Below are 20,262 nucleotides of genomic sequence, written 5' to 3'. Positions count from 1 at the left end.
AAAATTGTATTGAAGAATTGAAAAATTAATCTTAAAAATTGTAATGAATTTATATTAAAAAAAAACAAAAAAACACGACGAAACCCCACGGCAACCAAAATTTTGCTGCAATAGTTTGAAGGGCAGGCCAATCCAATTTCATTCTTGTACCCGGGCAACCACTTCAGTTCTATTTTGAATGGTCACAGCAACATTTTTCGCTGTCGTATCTGAACGGTCATTAGGTCCCGATACTTTGAGCTTACACTCCAACAAACACATTGCTAGCGCAAGTCTGACAGCAGCTATCAGTCTGCTGCGGTAACATCGATAATTTCAAATCGTTTAGCGCAATTTCATGCGCTCTTTTACACTTCTCTTTATTAACATTGTACCCCCTTAAAGAGTTTCGAAGTTCGAATCATCATCCATTTCGATTCTCTGGCTCTCCTCCACCCTCCCCTCTCATATTTATAGGGTGCTTAGCGGGCTATAGCCCAGAGCGGCAAGTTCAAAGGGGAGGTAAATTCGAGAACTGAATAGTAGAAAGATTTGTATAGTCCACAAGCGGTAAAACAAATGTATCTGCCTCTGTTTAGAGTGCGTGTGACTAGGTCAATGAGTGACCAAACGAATGACCTAGAGCATGTGCAAGCATAGGAATGATCAAAAGAGTGACCTAGAAAGTGAATGGCCGAGAGAGTCAGAGCGTGTCAGAGCATATAAATTACAAGAAGAATGACCTAGAGAATGTGTGACCAAAAGAATGATCAAGAGACAAGGTCGTCTTATGAGCATCGTGGGCACCGCCCAAGCTAATTAATTTTGTGTTCTGGATTTCATTCAACCCACATTCAATTTATTTTAACAAAAATGTCCTGAAAACTGATAATCCGGACCTCAAAATTTGAAAACAATCCCATGGTTGTAAATAACCACAACCCCTCTTATACATATATAAGATAGAAATGTGAAAGTATATGTCTATGTTCTTTGTACAAATCTACAGTTTTAGACCGATCGACGCCATATTTTGCTCTTATACCAAACAGGACCGGGATTGAACCATAGACTATTTTAAAAGTTCGTCAGAGCTGGGCAGAAACCCGTCGGGCAACAATGGTTTTGGGGCCTCAACAATCACTTTCAGAATGTTTACGTCGGTTACTGTGGTTCCCTAATAATGCGTTTCGGACATGTATATATGCCTTTACAATGGTTTGTCACATCTTTAATGCTGCCATTATAACAGTTTATTCCTTTACAATGTTTCGTCACTTTTCCAATCCTCCCAGTAATTGAAGAAAACCCGAGAAGCACCGGGTATTTTTGCTAGTCATTATTTTACTTATATGACGAAAAAATGTGGAATGCGGCAATTTATATATGAAATTTATTCATGTGACCGCTAAATCCTAAAAGTTTGACTCCTGCGTTAGGACCACACACATATATACACTAACGCACTTTCCGGCATGCACTAATTACTTAGAAGTTGCCAGAGGAAATTTTTTGAGGTACACGTGCACAGTCTTCCCAGATCTTGATTCTCGTGGTCTTGAAACATCGGGGGATGTTGGGACTGTAGATTTCCGGATGCATTTACACTTTGGGAAGGTTCGAAATGACGTAATTCATGGGAACCTGCCTGGGTGCATCTGATTCTTCGTTTTAAGGACGATTCCCGTGATTTTCCCCGATTTTTCTAGAACGTGAATGTCTTTTGTGATAATTATTCCCGTTTTCTTGGGAAGGGGGGGGGGAACACCAGACAACATCGCCGTCTCAGGGGAAATCAATCTCATAGTATTCCAAAACAAAGTGATTCTCGTGGTCTAGAACAGTTTTTCTTAATCTTTTTTGCCCATGGTACCCCTTTAGACTATGTCATATTCTCGCCCCCTCCCCTCCCTCATTTAGGAGTGAGACGCTTTCCACTTATTTGATTTGGTCAAACCTAAATACACGAGGAACAAGTATTTTGTAAATGAGGTCAATATATCCACCCCCAAAGGTTATCTAGCCCCTCTAGGTTTCCATGCATGTTCATTTCAACATCACTGGTTCGAGAACCACTAGTACATAATTCTCGTGGCCGTTACCATAAAAATTAGTCCTAGTAATACAGCAATTTTCATGATGAAATCATAACTGTACTAATTGAAAATATAGAACTCATCGCACGAAATTCTTGTTGATCAGCTCCAGCCAAATTAGGGTTCAATGCCAGACCTCAATATTATATAGAATACCGAAAGTAAAAGAAACCAAGGGAATGTAAAGCATCCCGGAAACATAATTCGTGATACGTACATTCTCGGTCATAAATCAAGCAAAAGGAGTTGGGGAGAAGAAGGGGGGGGGTAAAAACGATCTTTCACCAGTTTCTTCAAACAGAGTGATTTGCGAGACAATAATTTCGATAAACAACATCCGTCTGAATTTTTTTTTTAGTGCGTACCCTCTTTTATCAAAATGTATAATAATAATAATAAAGAAAAAAAGGGACGCGAACATTCATAAAAAATAATAGAGATAAGTAAATATTACTCTCTTCACTATTTCAACCGTGAACTTGAAAGAAAAGGAAAAGAAAAAAAAACGTGCGCGACGGCAACATGTTGGAGAGAAAAGGTTGACTGAACGGCTGTGGCCTTGACCCATTAACCAACCATCACCAACCCTATCCAGGATGTATACAGTTATAGACACACACACACAACGGAACTACTAACTGGCTCACATTCTTACAAACGTGTATCGTGTAATCACACGTTGAAAGAAGTTAGGTGACGTGTGCGCGAGGAGACGTTCTGTGCATAATTATAACGAGATCAGTTCAACAGGGCCACGATGTTCCGGAAACAGCTCGTTTGTCTCGCTAGAATATGAAATTCTTCGATGTCCATCAAGTGTGAACTTTAAGTATTGACGTGGGAAATATCGATTTTATCGGTAGGAAACGATCTAAATTATTCTGGGAAATAAATTCCGGCAATTTTTGGTTTAAAAAAAAAAAAAAAAAAAAAAAAGCCTTTACATTGAAGGTTATCACAATAAAACCCTCTCTTTTGCAGAAATCCGAACAAAAAAAATCCGTAAGGGGGGGGGGGGGTTTCTGAAGACTTCAACCTTTATCTACCAGATTATGAAAGAAGAATAAGGAGAAGATTATAATAAAAAAAACATAATTATTACAATAAATAATTATCATATACCAGTAAATTATTTGGTACGTCATTTTAGTTCTAATAAAAGAGAAAAAAAATTGAAAAAATACTATTTCTTTTTCAAACAATTAGTCAGTACATTACAAATTATGTAATCCGATACTTTAAAGTACCGTTGGTAGATGAAGGGTTAAATTAATTCTTCCTTTTGAAATGAGCATATTTTAATAACATAATAATATAAAACGCTAACATTTTATTGATACTTAGTTTTATACGTATTCAATACTGATGCTGATTAAACATTAAGCATTATTCTGGAGAAAGAACATATTCTTTAATAATAAAACAATCAATTTTTTTTATAAGAATTCAATCCCTTGAAGTTATAAAAAGCAGTTTTGTATTGAATAGCACCCGTGAGATGAAATAAGCGCAAGATCTAAAAATTAACTCTTGAAGCTGTATAAGCTGTAGCTACATTGTCGGAAATTCATATAAGGAATTACGGCTATGATTCTCAAAGTATGCGTCGCGGTGAGCTGATGATTAATGTGTACCTGTTCGGTGCTTTGAAGAGTTTCTTTGTTAGGCTATTCCGGGAGGCCGAGGATTAACATTGACTAGCTCAAGCGAGCCGCGGGTGAAAAAAAGTTTGAGAGCCACTGAGTTACCGGATGAGGAATATCCGAACAACCCAATAGAATGAATAATGAAAATGTGTGTCCCTGGCCTGGTCGTATCTCATTCAACACGATACTTACACAACATGGAAAATTCAGACATTCGTCATTTTCACTATAAAATATGGAAGCCAGATGGCAGCACCAGTATAAAACGAAAATAAAACTACAACCCTGACAACATAAACACGTTAAGACCACGTATAAACACACACAACACCCATTCCGGCATATACCAATTCGCTAGAAATTCAGCACAGGGATTTGTACGAGGTGCATATACAGTTGTGAAGTAAGTTAAGCAGAGGTTCGAAATGCATTCTTTAAAAATAAGGGGTTTTTCCGGTTAAATACAGTAGTATTTGGTTGTAAAATCGGGTGACTGCATCTGCGGGTTGAACGTTAAGAAGGTTCCCACTGTGATATTAATATTGCCTATGAAGCGAAAAAAATCAGAAAAGGTTATTTATTGAAGCCTAAAGGGTCATGACCAGGGTCTGTTTCTCACATAGGCAAACGGGGCACGTGGCCAGAGCCATCAAATTTTTAGGGGCCCCAAAATAGACTGAATTTTGTATTTTAGGCACAGTGAGCATGCCCCTTTGCGTACGCTTCTGCTCCAAAGAAGAGTATGAATATATCTTAAGGGCGGCAAAATATTATTCGCCTCAGGCAGCAGAATTTATATTACCGTTCCTGGGCGCGGCAGTCCAGGTCGATAAGATACTCGCCTGAAGTACCAAAGGAGGTGTACCAGAGGTGTCGCGAGTTCGATACCCGGTTCGTCCTTGTCAGAAACATTCCTGACACAGGGATACAACAGAAACGGCAACGTGACCACAGAAAAAGATTGCTACCGCACGGAGTCCCAAATCAAGGGGTTAGCGCATCAACCTCTCAATGAATATTAGAAAAGAAGGGCTACCGTTCGGAATCGGCAATAAATTGTAGATCTCGGTCTAATTAGCCCTCGTGTGCAGAAAATGACCGTGGTGCGACAAAAATGATCAAATGATTCGAACTGGACCATCGATATAAGTGCACCAGAAATCCATAGCTGCCCAGGGCCTGGTCATGACATTCTTTAACCGAGACAAATTGAATCAGGCACCCGAAACGTCATTAAAATGAAGATCATAGCCTCGAAATCATTAATTTACAAAAAACATTTTCGACGTCGGTAACGAAATGACACGGTTTTTTCCTCACTCTGTTCACGAAATTTTTTTTATTCATCTATCTACACGACGGGCTATAAATATGTATTCCAAATTCAAAATTATCGCACAATATTCTGATCACGGGTTGGGAAAAAAGATGGCGCAAAGAAATCACAATAAACTTTTGTTTGTGTGCGACAAATCGATGTTCCCCTGAAGTAGAATTCGTGCTGTGCATATACAGTAGGTGCAACAGTGAAGTACATATCATACCCAAAACTAAAAATAGAGGTTGATGTAGAAGAATGTTCAAACTACGTCAGGTGCATATTTTTCAGTTAGTTTTGTTTATTTATTAAATAACACACGCACACGGAAGGTGGTAGTAGAAAAAAACCGGACTTTTGTTGAGCGACGTCGTCGGCCGCCACGTGACCTTGATCTTGTAACGGAGATGACGGGGTTTTTCTTCTAAGTTTTTCTTTCTTTCTTTTCTTTTTTTTGGTAATACTATTCCACCACGTTCCTTCACGCTCTTTTTCTGACTTTACCTTGTCGATTTTAGCTTTTTTTTTCTTCTTCTGTGGGTGAATAACCTGAATTCGATAGCCTGGAATTCCTTATTATACGGCGTTCGTCATTGAATGCTCGGCAGGGAAACCGGATAAACTGAAAATTAATATCTTTAATCATTATGTAATCAATGATTTCTTTTTTTTTCCCCCTCTTCTCACATTTGGTAACAGGATCTCGCTTGTCTCTTAACCTGGTTGCTTATCTTATTCTTCATTTTGTATAATACTGTATATGCTTTTCTCCACACTTTTTTTCTGGTTGTGATGACTGCCCATTTGTATGCTACTATGTTTTCCATTAGGATTTCCTTATGTAAAACCTTCAACAAAGTAAAAAAAAAAAATTTCAGGCAATGTCATATGAAACAGTTGACTCACATTTTTTTCTTCGCCCCGAAGAAGCTGGCGTTATTTTTCTTACCCTGTATTTCAAATTGTAATTTTTTTTTCCCAAAGTTCAATGACCTGTGATTAACTGACTGAATATGATACACAGCTGGCTGTAGCGCATCGAATTTTACGAGTCGAAAAATTATTCCTGTTGCAGAAATATCAGATATTGAAAAATATCCTTTAATATGCTCAAAATCAACGTTTCTCAACTTTCTACATCTAGCACCTGTAATACTTCTAATTAGTGGTCAACAATCGATGGACCACTAATTTACAGCTTGAGTGAAAAGACCATACGTATCTCCTTCTATGGGACACTCTCGTATTTTCACGAATTTTCTTCTGTTTCGAATTCGTTTATACAATCGCAAGTTTTTTAACTTGCGAAGCTTATTTGAATTTATAATTTTTACTAGAATTGTGACCGGGGATAATTTTCATAACTAATGATATCTACACCATGATATATTTTGTTAATTTTTTTATTACTTCAAGACAAACAACAAAATGTTTGTTTTAATATAATAAAAAAAACGACACACACACACACACACACAATGCCTATCAAAAATGCTCAGAACTTTCGGGAACGGCATAATTTAAAAAAAAAAACCTTACATTTTATGCGTATACAGCAAAGAAGAAATTTTGTTCGGTTTATATATTCGAAAAAATATTTCTCATAGCTTCAACCACATCAAGATTAAAGACAAAAAAGGAAAGAAAAGAAAAATGGTTGAAAATGAACCAAAAGAAAAACATGAATCTTTGAAGTCATCTCGAGAGAATATCACTGCGGTTATAGTATTTACCTAGTTGCCTGGTGCAAGGCAACTAAGAAAATAGACGCAGAAGTGATAGAGGCATATAAATGAATAGCATTAAAATGTTACATCTTTGACCGGGAGTGTAGGAAATTGTGTTATAACTGAGAGAAACTTTTTAGTGAGAAGGTGTATGTGGAGGATCATTGTAGTTACACTGTATTCTCTCCGCATTTCGAACTTCGAGGCGCAAATGCAAACCAGTCTCTACGCAGATAGCGGGCAAACGGTCAACACGATATTTACACATGAAAAATTCAAGTATCTGTCATTTTCAGTTCAAAGTATGAAAGACCGGTGACACCACCAGTATAACACAAAATAAGCATAACTCTGACAACTTAAACAAGTTAGAACCACCCACCCACACACACAACACATTATGGCATGTACCATTTTGGGGTGTGGGTCATAATCCCGACAGACGAAATCCCGACAAGTCACAATCCCGACAGACGAAATCCCGACAGGTCAAAATCCCGACAGGGTCGAAATCCCGACAAGTCAAAATCCCGACACGGTCAGAATCCCGACAGGGTCGAAATCCCGACAGGTCAAAATCCCGAAAAGTCGAAATCCCGACAGGGTCAAATTCCCGACACGGTCGAATTTAAAAATTCAATTTCGCCGTATAATCGCCGCACTTCGCGATTTCTGTCGGGATTTGAATTTCTTACGGCAAGGGGCGTTGGGGCGCCGATGAGAATGATTAATTGCGATCAAATAAATTTTTTAAATTTTAATTTCGCCGTATAAGCCGCACTTCGCGATTTCTGTCGGGATTTGAATTTCTTACGGCAAGGGGCGTTGGGGTGACGATGAGAATGATAAATTGCGATGAAATAAATTTTTCAAATTTTAATTTCGCCGTATAAGCCGCACTTCGCGATTTCTGTCGGGATTTGAATTTCTTGCGGCAAGGGGCCTTGAGGTGACGATGAGAATGATAAATTGCGATGAAATAAATTTTTCAAATTTTAATTTCGCCGTATAAGCCGCACTTCGCGATTTCTGTCGGGATTTGAATTTCTTGCGGCAAGGGGCGTTGGGGTGACGATGAGAATGATAAATTGCAATCAAATAAATTTTTTAAATTTTAATTTCGCCGTATAAGCCGCACTTCGCGATTTCTGTCGGGATTTGAATTTCTTACGGCAAGGGGCGTTGGGGTGACGATGAGAATGATAAATTGCGATGAAATAAATTTTTCAAATTTTAATTTCGCCGTATAAGCCGCACTTCGCGATTTCTGTCGGTATTTGAATTTCTTGCGGCAAGGGGCGTTGGGGTGACGATGAGAATGATAAATTGCTATCAAATAAATTTTAAAATTTCAATTTCGCCGTATAAGCCGCACTTCGCGATTTTTGTCGGGATTTGAATTTCTCGCGATGAAGGGCGTTGGGGTGACGATGAGAATGATAAATTGCTATCAAATAAATTTTCAAATTTTAATTTCGCCGTATAAGCCGCACTTCGCGATTTCTGTCGGGATTTGACTTTCTCGCGATTAAGGGCGTTGGGGCGACGATGAGAATGATGAATTGCGATCAAATAAAATTTTCAAATTTTAATTTTGTCGCATAAGCCGCACGTCGTGATTTCTGTCGGGATTTGAATTTCTCTCGGCGAGGGGCGTTGGGGCGACGATGAGAATAGTGAATTGCGATCAAATAAAATTTTCAAATTTTAATTTCGCCGTATAAGCCGCACTTCGTGATTTCTGTCGGGATTTGACTTTCTCGCGATTAAGGGCGTTGGGGCGACGATGAGAATGATGAATTGCTATCAAATAAATTTTCTAACTTTAATTTCGCCGTATAAGCCGCACTTCGCGATTTCTGTCGGGATTTCCGTTTGTCGCTGCAAGTGGTTTGTGGCGCATACCATGATCAATGGAGATCAATAATTTGGAAATTCATTTACTTTTCCAACTTGGCGAAAAGCAAAGGATTCAGGGTTGCCTTTTTCTGGCATTTATCGATTTTTCTATCCTCCACAAACACTGCTGTTCCTTATTATTTTCTTTGAGAATTTTTCGAAATTCTTTCTCGCTCAAGTTTCAAATAGACTTAAAATGTCAAATGATATTGCACAAAGTTAGACCGTTTCATGAAGATCTTAATTTAAAATTTTCAAGGTTTTCGAAAGCAATGTAATAGTAGATAAATATTTTTATTCATATGTATAAAATTACATGTCTTGACAGCTTAATTCACTGATTCATCGCCGAGCCGCAACCACTGAAGGTCAGGCCCGTATCTAGAAATTCCATGCGGGGGGGGGGGGGGGGGGGGACAAGGTGGTCAAATAATATATTTGGCCATGTTTTACCTTATTTCAATCATTTTCTCTCATTTCGAAGGGACCGGATCCCCAATTCCCCCCTTCTCACTACGAAGCTATAAACATAAAATTCTGTCAATAGTTTTATTTTATACTGTTGAGACTCCCAAAAAAATTTCTTAAAATTCTATCTCTAAGTTGGTCTTAAGGCTTTGAAGAGAGTATGCAAATTGTGTGGTAGTGTAGTTGCATACAGGGTGTCCTTTAAGAGTTAGTACGGCCATTGTCTTCTCAACCATCCGTGGTAGAGATGATTTCAGTTTGAAAAAATGCTCAAAAGGCGTTCAAAAATTACCCTGTACCAGTTTTGAGAGTGAAAACACAGTGTGTAACAAAATAAAAAAATATAAATTTTTAAAACTTCTAATTATAAAGTGACTGCACCGTATCTCCTGAGACCAACAAAAAAAATCTAAGTTGACAAGTACAATGTTCGCCGAGATATTTGAATTCAAAATTCGAAGGAAAGGTGGAAAGGACAGCATAAATTTGGGGAAGGAGCGTTGTCGATTAGTTTTTGCTGTCTTTTCATAACTTTTCTCCAGTTTTCGAATTCAAATATCTTAGCGAATATTGCACTGAGAAACATGCAATTTTTCTGTTGGCATCAGGAGAGACAATGCAACAACTTTCAAATTGGAAGTTAAAGGACGGGAAATCAAAGAAAAATTTAGATTTTTTTGTTTTGAGCCACACACACTGTATTTTCCGAGGATGATATCACTTTCCGCTATCTATACGAAGGTTTCAACGGTTGGCTGATGCGAGATGAAGTTAGGAAGGAAAAATTCACCTGTGCTCTTGCTAGGAATCAAACCCACGTTCTCGAGCTTTCTGGGTGAGCCCACTAGACTACAAAGGCAAAGAATATCAATTTTTCCTTGGAACTTGTATGCGATGAACGGTCGGACCTAACTCAGGCCTCTGGAATCACGAAGTGCGGCTTATACGGCGAAATTAAAATTTGAAAATTTATTTGATCACAATTTATCATTCTCATCGGCGCCCCCACGCCCCTCACCGCAAGAAATTCAAATCCCGAACCGCGGCTTATAAGGCGAAATTAAAATTTGAAAAATTTATTTCATCGCAATTTATCATTCTCATCGTCACCCCAACGCCCCTTGCCGCGAGAAATTCAAATCCCGACAGAAATCGCGAAGTGCGGTTTATACGGCAAAATTAAAATTTGAAAAATTTATTTCATCGCAATTTATCATTCTCATCGTCACCCCAACGCCCCTTGCCGCAAGAAATGCAAATCCCGACAGAAATCGCGAAGTGCGGCTTATACGGCGAAATTAAAATTTGAAAAATTTATTTCATCGCAATTTATCATTCTCATCGTCACCCCAACGCCCCTTGCCACAAGAAATTCAAATCCCGACAGAAATCGCGAAGTGCGGCTTATACGGCGAAATTAAAATTTTAAAAATGTATTTCATCGCAATTCATCATTCTCATCGTCACCCCAACGCCCCTTGCCGCAAGAAATTCAAATCCCGACAGAAATCACGAAGTGCGGCTTATACGGCGAAATTGAAATTTGAAAATTTATTTGATAGCAATTTATCATTCTCATCGTCACCCCAACGCCCCTTGCCGCAAGAAATTCAAATCCCGACAGAAATCGCGAAGTGCGGCTTATACGGCGAAATTAAAATTTGAAAATTTATTTGATAGCAATTTATTATTCTCATCGTCACCCCAACGCCCTTCATCGCGAGAAATTCAAATCCCGACAGAAATCGCGAAGTGCGGCTTATACGGCGAAATTAAAATTTGAAAAATTTATTTGATCGCAATTTATCATTCTCATCGGCGCCCGCACGCCCCTCACCGCGAGAAATTCAAATCCCGACAGAAATCACGCAGTGCGGCTTATACGGCGAAATTGAATTTTTAAATTGGACAGTGTCGGGATTTCGACCGTGTCGGGATTTTGACTTGTCGGGATTTCGACCCTGTCGGGATTTTGACCTGTCGGGATTTCGACCGTGTCGGGATTTTGACCTGTCGGGATTTCGACCCTGTCGGGATTTTGACCTGTCGGGATTTCGACCCTGTCGGGATTTTGACCTGTCGGGATTTCGTCTGTCGGGATTGTGACTTGTCGGGATTTCGTCTGTCGGGATTGTGAACGGAACCCACCATTTTGTTAGAAATTCCTCAGAGGAATGTTTACGAGTTGCGTGTACGGTTAAGCTTAACTGGTCTTAAAGTGGAACGGTTCAGGAAAAGATTGGTCACCACTGGTTTAAAACAATGTTTCTCAACCTGCTTATCCTTGCTCAATCCTCGGGAAAATATGAACGTTCCAGGGATATCCCCTTTCCCGAAATCTATGATATTACTAGAACTATTTGGAGTTTTATCATAATACTGACCTCACTGCTATTCTACACTATACTCACTGCTCTTCCTCACAATTTCCCGCAGAAAAACGCGTGTTATTATGTAGAATTTCCCAACGTTTCAAGTCTCAAATAGAGCCCTTGATGATTTACTTAACCATTCCATGAAACCCGAACGAACATACATATTTCTCCAATATAGATACTTTTATCACGATACAAAGTGTAAAAGTTATCAACTTCTAATATTGTGGAACCCTGGAAGCAAAACACCAGTTAGACACCTATCGCAAAAGTTTTCTTTTAGACGTAAACGTATATTGTACCCATATAGGTCTGAGACCCGCTCTCCCCCCCCCCCCCCACTATTCCCGTAATAAGAATATAGATATATCTGGTTTGAACGTCCCTCATATTTTAAGCCCTCCCAATATTGTCAATAACTTTACGTCTGTGATAAGTCTATGCGGTGTCCATTTCTAAGGCATTAACCGGTAGAAATCCAAAAAAAAAGCTTTTTGTTCAGGATTATTTTTTTTTAATTTTTCTCTGATACTTGCAGATTTAAATATAAATTCATTCGAGAATTAGATCTTTCTGTTCTCAATCCGCCTCGTTTTTTGAATGTCGTAACCCAAAACTCATTAAAACGCACATTCTTTCAAACCATGTACGATAAAACTCACTCGTTTCTCTGTTAATTATTGATACTGCTGATCATTAAAAGAATTTAAATCCTAAAAAGAAAGAATAAATCGAATAAATTTCGAAATAGATTAAAGCTGTTTATACTCAGACGAGTTTATTCTCTCTTTTTTCTGCTCATACAATCAGCAAATGGAAGCTGTATTTATTGCGGCCTCACAAGGAAGGCTTCTCCAGCTTATTTCAGTTTTGTCCGGCTTTGTCCAAATGAAACAGAAATTTCGATTAATGGCCGCTTAACGATGACATTCATCAAGATCGACGAGGATCAACTGCTAGCAATCCTTTTTCTTGTCTTTCCTCGCTGGTGGAGGCCAACATCCTATTACGAAATAATAGCCAAGGGAAGGAGGAGGAGGAGGAAGAACCATCGATAAAGTGTCGATGACTCTCGCGATAAAAGATAATATTGATGAAGCTGGGTCTTATTTCAATAATCTGATTGCAGTTTACCACTAGCTGATAAACTAGGGCCAGTGGCCGTCACTTGAGCTTGTGTGCGTGTGTGTGTGTGTGTGTGTGGGAAGGGGGGGGGCTATGTGCATCTTTTTTCAAGTAAAAGTTGTTCTTAACATTTGTCGTAAACCATTTGTATGAATTGTAATTTATGTGCAAAAATAATCTCATAAAAGAATTAATTGTTTCATCATAACAAAAATCAACAAATTTATAAGCGCTCATCCCAATACATACTATATTCAAAGGCACCGACACCAAAAACATTATTCCTTTTAGGGACGCATATAGGGTTGCCAGATGACCCCTTTATATGGAATCAAGGGGGCATACGCAGGAGGAAAAGGAGGCCTAGCCACACCGGGGACTGATAGGGCTATAGCCCAGGGGCCATAGGAAGATTCTTATTATTTTCTGTTTCGCACGCTATAAGTTGATTACAAGGGAAAAGGGGGAGGGTGTGAAAAATCTGGTCTTGAGAGGGGGGGGGCCCTACTGAAGAATGTGGAGTTCATGGGAGGGAGGGATACGTTGCATTGCATATTCGTGAATTATTAGGGAGAAAGGATCAGGTACACCGAGCTCTCATGTTTCGGTGCCTTTATCTAAATGCGGCCTTTATCTAAGCAGGTGGTCGAACATATGGGCCATTCTAGAAGCTGAGAGTGTGTGTGTCGTGAACCTAACGTGAAGTTTGTTTCTGTATAATGTTTGTTATAGTGCTGCCACCTGCCAGTAATTTTGCAAACTATGAGTGAAGTGTAATGATCGAACAATTGTACCGTTGTAGCGCTGTTGCTCGTTGAGGCAAGACTTTTAACGAGGAGATAAGCTCGCAATCACGTCTCCAAAAAAGTTGGGAACCAGAGATAACTAACTTCAGCCGACCACTCACTGTGGCGACGGTGGGGTATAAACTCGGGTTCTCGCAATGCGAGTCCATCAATCACTATGACCACTTGACCACCACAGCGGCTATGAATATGTCTGGATGAAATTCCCAACATATGTAAAGAATTGTGAAATTCAAATTTTGACCTCTTCCATTATTTAATGAAATTTATTTTGCTGCAAACGAATCGGGGAAAAGTGATCTGAATGGTGAAAATTCGCAAACCTTTAGAAATTACGCAAAGAAAGTGAAAATGTGAAAAAAATATCCCGATTTTCTGTTTTCTGAATGTTTAATTGAAATTGATTTAAAAAAATAATTCTCTCTATCACATTTTGATAGTTTATGCTTCTTATTCACATTAAGAAATAAATACAGTAATAAGGGAAAAAAACAACGACGAAATAATATTTTATACATGATCAGTTTTGTATTTGAAATATAATGAACAAAATGTAGAGAAAACAGCAGAATAAAGGAAGTGAATATGTTACGACCCATATCCAAATTCTAGCATATTCGTGAAGTGGCCGTTATTTGACGTTTGGGCAATGTGCGAAATGGTGATAGACTTCATACTCGGACCATAAAGTAAAAGTAAGATATTGATATATGAGATCAAGGCGTAATGAACTTATAGCAAGTTTATTGGGTCAAAAAATGAAAACATTTCAAAAATTGAGATTTTTTTGGTCAAAAAAGTGTTCATAATCCTGTTTATTTTGGTTTAATATTTTATATTTGTGCTAAACTGATGCTAAATTGGACTAATCAACTAAACAATTCGTTTTATTTTTATTTTTTTCGACATCCAATGATTCTTCCATCAAATAATCGGCCATAAACTATCTAGTACATGAGCGTTCTAAAAAAATACACTATATTCGAGAAAAATACACTATATATTTTTCTCTTTTTCATTGGTTAAATATTCATTAAGCGATTGAAATATTAAATGAGCAATCAACATTTTTTTTAATATTGAAACTTTTTCTCATAGTTTCGCCAATGTCTGATTTAATTCTATGCTCAGTTTATGTCCGGCTCAGTAATAGTTCTCCATAAAAAGGAAAACTAAGTATTTCCGAATTAAAAAAAAAAAATTAATGCAATTTGTTTCATGAACAGACAATAAATTTCAGTTTTTTAAATTACCGTTGACGCTCGTTATAACGACCCCCCTCCCCCAGTTCCATCGAAATGGACGTTATATTGAAGGTCGTCATATCGAAAGGAAAAAAATATGTAGGTTGTTCGTTGAATGAAAACATTTGGCACCTATCCTACCGGTCGTTGTAATGGAATGGGGCCACTATAACGAGGGTTGTTATTTATTTTCTGACGATTTCAAGAATGCAAGTGAATGAATGAAGGATTAGTAAAAAAAACCTGATGAAAATGAATGCTGTGATTGAAATTCATTTTCTTTTACTTACATCGTGTACCATATATGAATTATTGTATTCCGTAAAACAGTGGTTTTTATAGAACCTTCCCAATGAATCCGTTTATAATTCCGTAGTTGATGCATGAAATCGCTGAACATTAGCACATATTCATCTCCCGACTTTGTAGAGCGGAATAGGAGATAACTTGCGAATGGTACAAACAGGTGGGCAGCACATACGGTGCGAAGTTCAAGGGTATAAGCCCCAAGATCCCCAGACTTCAGAAGCCTTGATTTCTTTTCATGGGGTATTCTGAAAAACAGAGTGTACATATTGAATATTGAAGGACCAGAGACAACCTGCTTCACATCACAGAGAGGTATCGAAACATTCCCGGAGGACGGGTGCTTACCAGAGATTTGCCCACAAGCAAATCTCATACTCACACATTACAAAATGTGAAGAATAACATTCCTGATGGCATCAGGACAATCACCGAGAAGGAACACTTTCTTTCTTTCAAACCCAGCACAACTCAGGTCTATCTTCATCTATGGGCAATTTACTACCTAGTGTGTTGTGCCGGAAGTGTAAGTGTGCATACCTAACAGTCTGAGTAAGTATCTAGTGTTGTGTCTGATTTTTCAGTGCTGCCATCTGTATTTCAGAAGTGAAGTGTAATGATTGAATTATATTTGTACCGTTTGTAGATCTGTTGCTGTCTGTGGCGAGACTTTTTAAAGGGGAGACTAAGGTTCTCCCGTTCCAAGGGTTACTTTAAAAGGAAGGTTCCTTTAAAAAGGAACACTTTAACACATCACTGAGAATATGAAATATCGAGTGGCCGCGTGCCTTTAAGAAAACGGCACCCACTTCCAACTCCTGCTCTAATCACAATGAATGGCACTCGAACGTACAGTAGACCTACACAATCCAGGGTCAGTTATATATCAAGCATATGATTATATGTATGGTACCTTTCGTGATGTATCTCATTTTGAGGGGCCGGTTCTATATAAATCACCCCGTACTTATAATAAACTAAAAACAACAAAAAGAATTGGTGATTTGGATAGTAAACCATTGACCGGTACCTATCGATAATAATATCAACAATACCAGTGGCCTGGATTGAAAAAGTTTAAAAATTATGTGTAATTAGTATAAAGCTAGGTCCACACTCGTATTAAGCCTGACCCAATAGCCATTCGTAATATTTGCTTCCAGTATTTACAAGGGTGCGATCGCAGGGGCGTCTGACAAGGATCGTACAAATCTACTCATAATTCGGTTATAAATCCTTCCGTTGTGCCACTGGTTTCAGGAACATCTCACGATTTCGGCTGCCTAAGCTAGGACCCAGACATATTTGAGGCTCTCTTGAGCCCATGATTTCATTAATGTTTATGAAAAGTCGGCATCAAAAACGCAAAAAGTCTCAGCATTATTACACAATGCACAGCAATGCTGAAAAATACCGGTACAAAAATATGAGCACATAATGCACAAAACATTAACGGAAATTCGGATTGATGAGAATTGAAAATTAATGAAATATATAATAATGCCTTGGAAATTTATGGGAGATAATTAAAAAAATCAAAGAGAGAAATGATTCTGGAATCATTATACTTCAGAGAATGTATAAAAAGAGAATTTTTTTTTTTTTTTTCAGAATCAGTGAAAGCTTTCTATAATTTGAAGGACCCGATTTGATTCGTACTCAGTATACGTTGGACAACTCGTTTGGCAGTTGAGAACAGGAATTTCCAATGTACAGTCTTGCGCGGAACTCTTGATAGTTATAAGGCTGTTCTACGTAACTGATATATATGACGGAATAAAATGCTACGTTATATACATATATAGGGTTTTTTTTCTCTTCTCAGCAAAAACTCTGCGTACAGGGAAGCATTCTCAGTCACTTTCAGAACTTCCGTACTTGGCAAACTTATTCACCATGATAAAATGGCGCCTTTCTTTGTTACTTTTGTCCATAACCTATAAACCGGGGGGGGGGGGGGAGAATACAATTTTATCAGTGAAAATGTGTTTTCTGGAAAATGGAAAATATTGAAAATAAGTGTGCGGACTACAGTATATACGTATACTGTATATTGCATTGCATGTAAAACATCATTGCACTGGAACTTCTGCTGTCACCTATCAAATAAAAAATACAATTGTTGATTGAAATTGAGATGACCGTTTTTTTTATTAATGCGCACATAGAAAAAGTCAATATAGCATGATATTAATAAATATTTTTTAACCAATAATATTAGTTAAATTGCCAAATTTGTTCCAAAATTTTAACAGTTGCTGTTTGTGTATGGTAAATTATTATTAGTAATATGCGCAAAAGTAAAACGCAATTCAATCGTTTCATATATCTTACGATTGCAATTTACAGAAGTTCTGAGCATGTTACTAATGTTAATTTACTGCACACAAACACAAACTGTTAAAATTTTTGAGCAAACTTAACAATTCAACTAATATTATTGCTCAAAAAATGTTTATCAATATCATACTATATTGACCTTTTCTATGAGGTGCATTAATCGAAAACCGGTCGTCTCAATTTCAATCGAAGAATCACAACATTTGTATTTTTTATCTGATAGGTGACAGCAGTAGTTCTAGTTCACAGTGATGTTCCTTACATATAATATACTGTATATTCAGGATGATTACGTAATCCCCCTTGCCGGATTTAACTGGCGAACCGTTTATTCTAGAGGCATACTTCTATAAAAAGTATTCAAATAACGTGTAGAACTCAGATACGTCATTCATGTTGCAAGGTGTAGTGTATATCAAAATAAAAATAAAATCAACTTTTCAAACGAGCACCCTGTTTTCAATATTCACAAAGATATTTGAATTCAAAATCGAAGGAAAGTTGGAAAAAACAGCATAAACCCAACGGGCAACGTTTCTTTCCCTGGTTTATGTTGTTCTGTCAATCTGCTGATTTTTTTGAGACACTATCTCGTACTGATCCCTTGGGAATGTGTGTGGATCACGTTATTATTAAAATTAAAAAAAAAAATTAAAAGTCAAAATAAAGAACAGCTTTGCTAGTATTAGTAACAAGAAACTTTTCTTGTTTGAAAGCTCTCCGGGTTCCGGGATTTTTAATGGTTTCGTGGCATTTGATCATGCGGAACAACAGTTGCAAACCCATGGTTCAGAATAGGGGGCACTGGATTTTTTTACAAATTCTGGAAATCAATCGCGCGCGCGTTTCGCAGTAATATTTATATTTTGCAGGAACATTTAAATGCATTTTTTAAATTCGAAATAGACCCCTGGGTCGCAAAGTTGATCATGTTGGTTACTCTCGGTCGCGGCTAAAAAGGGTTAAGAGCTCCTGTACTAAATATTCCTATGTTTGTTTAAACATCGTTTTGGTATAGAACAGTTTCCCAACCCTTTTTTGTTTTACCACCCCTGCACTTCAGAATTTTTTTTTCCCATCGTCCCCAGAAGTTAAGCTAACCCATAGAAACTGTATAACTATATTACACCCATAGCTTCTATCGCCTCCTGGGAAATTCCCTCGCTCCCTAGGGTACGACTTTACCCCCTTTGGAAAATACTGGCTCAGTATTTTCTGGCCATCGTTCATCATTATGATGGGAAATGGATAGTCTTAATGTGTGTGGGCCTACCCAGGCGAAGCTCGAGGGGGGGGGGGGTGGAATGTTAACGACGATATGAAAAAAATGGGGATATTTAATAGCATCAGCATGTAAGATTTTAAATTGGAGAGGAAGGTAGATTATATTTTCGACAGATGGCTCATAATATTGTTTGGGCGGCCTGGTTGGGATTATTAACTTGATTACCGACACTCCTGAAGATGCTCGGCAATCGTGCTGTTGAAAGTTCAAATTTTCGTTCAAAAGATCAGAACATATTTGGGCATGGGCGTACGCAGGATGACTGTTAAAGGGGGCACACCGAGTTCGGAAGGAGTGCAATACATTTCTTTCAGAGAATCCTCGATTATCAACCTTATCAAAAACATTTTGAATTAATAGAAATTGATTATGATAGCATACTCAGAAATCACCAACGAAGTATAGCATGCATTGTGCTATAGCATGTAATTATTTTTTTTTTTTTGGATGTTCTAATCATTTTACAAAAATATCTAAAAATATTTTCAATTTTTAATCGTCTTAGGGAAGGGGCATGGGCCACCTATAACCCTGCCTTCTTACGTCTCTGATTCGGAGTAACGAAGTCTCAAGTATTTTTAGGGCTCCTTTACGATACAAATTTAAATATTGAAAATCTGCGTATAAACAACCTCAACGCATCATTCAAGAGAATTCAGCTGGAATTCCATCCGAACGACAAGCCTACGCCCAAGACCTTAAAAATTCACGACGGCTTCCGCAATCGCGGCTAACAAAAACTTCAAAGCGGGAAAGAGAACCGAAACATAACAGCACATGTATCAAGAGAAACAGCTGTTTGTGTTTAAATGTCCGTACTATAAAATCCCGTTCACGATATATCGTGAATTTAAAAGGAAACACTATGAAGAAAACTGAATATAAAATAAATAAATTACACAACTTACTTTTCCGACGGATGAATTTCACCACTGAAGAAGAAGAAGTTTTCGAAATCTCCGGGGGTCTTTTTCCACATATATGATAATGTCTCGGAAGGATGGGAAAATTAAACATTGCCGATTTCCGAAATTTTCTGTTTTTAAATAAGAAATAGTTTCCTGCAAGTTTTCAATATTTTACAAATTTTCTTTTTTACTTAAAAACAAAAAAAAAGGGTGACTGAGTGACTGTGACGCATAGAACGGCCTTGCCCTGTCACCACGACGCGGTGCAACGAACTTCATTTAGCAGACGAACTGAAGCAGCAGCAACATCAACGGCAGTTTAGTCAGTGAGTGACGAGTGAGTCGTTCCGTTTTTGTGTTTTTAGAATGAAGAGAGAGAGAGAGAGAGAGACTACGTATATCTCGAAAACGCAACGGACCAGACTGGAGCCGCCGGCGGCTGCCGCGAGTCGCCTCTCTGTCTGAATGATCTCTAGTACATACTGTGTGTATGTGTGTTGTCGTATCCTAAGCCAGTGGCGGAGGCAAAGAGACAGAGAACAACCATATCTCTCTCTCTCTTTCCTTCTTTTTAATTCAATTCTGTACATTCCCGGATGAGACGAAGAAGACTGGGTTATAAGCGTATGGCCGCAAGCTCTCGTCCATTCTTGCCACAATCATGATCGTCTATTTATCTGTTTCCTTTTTTTTTCTCCCCCAATTCCATACTCACTTCCTCTCAAGAATTCCATTCAATA

At 38.1% G+C, this 20,262-nt stretch overlaps 1 long non-coding RNA gene across 1 annotated transcript in view; it reads right to left on the bottom strand.

Moving 5' to 3' along the window:
* LOC149076577 (uncharacterized) overlaps window positions 1-19,979 on the bottom strand; it is a 37,537-nt gene extending 17,558 nt beyond the window's left edge. Inside the window, exon 1 of the long non-coding RNA XR_016194074.1 lies at window positions 19,523-19,979. This is a non-coding gene — a long non-coding RNA (uncharacterized LOC149076577). The remainder of the gene's footprint in view (window positions 1-19,522) is intronic.
* Window positions 19,980-20,262: the final 283 nt, after the last annotated feature.

The sequence above is a fragment of the Pholcus phalangioides genome, unplaced genomic scaffold (genome assembly GCF_987345545.1).
Source record: "Pholcus phalangioides strain wild (caught in Gottingen) unplaced genomic scaffold, Ppha-v1.0 ptg000015l_1, whole genome shotgun sequence".
Taxonomy (NCBI): domain Eukaryota; kingdom Metazoa; phylum Arthropoda; class Arachnida; order Araneae; family Pholcidae; genus Pholcus; species Pholcus phalangioides.
Note: the sequence above shows the minus strand (reverse complement) of the source record. Positions and strands in the feature narration are given on the sequence as shown.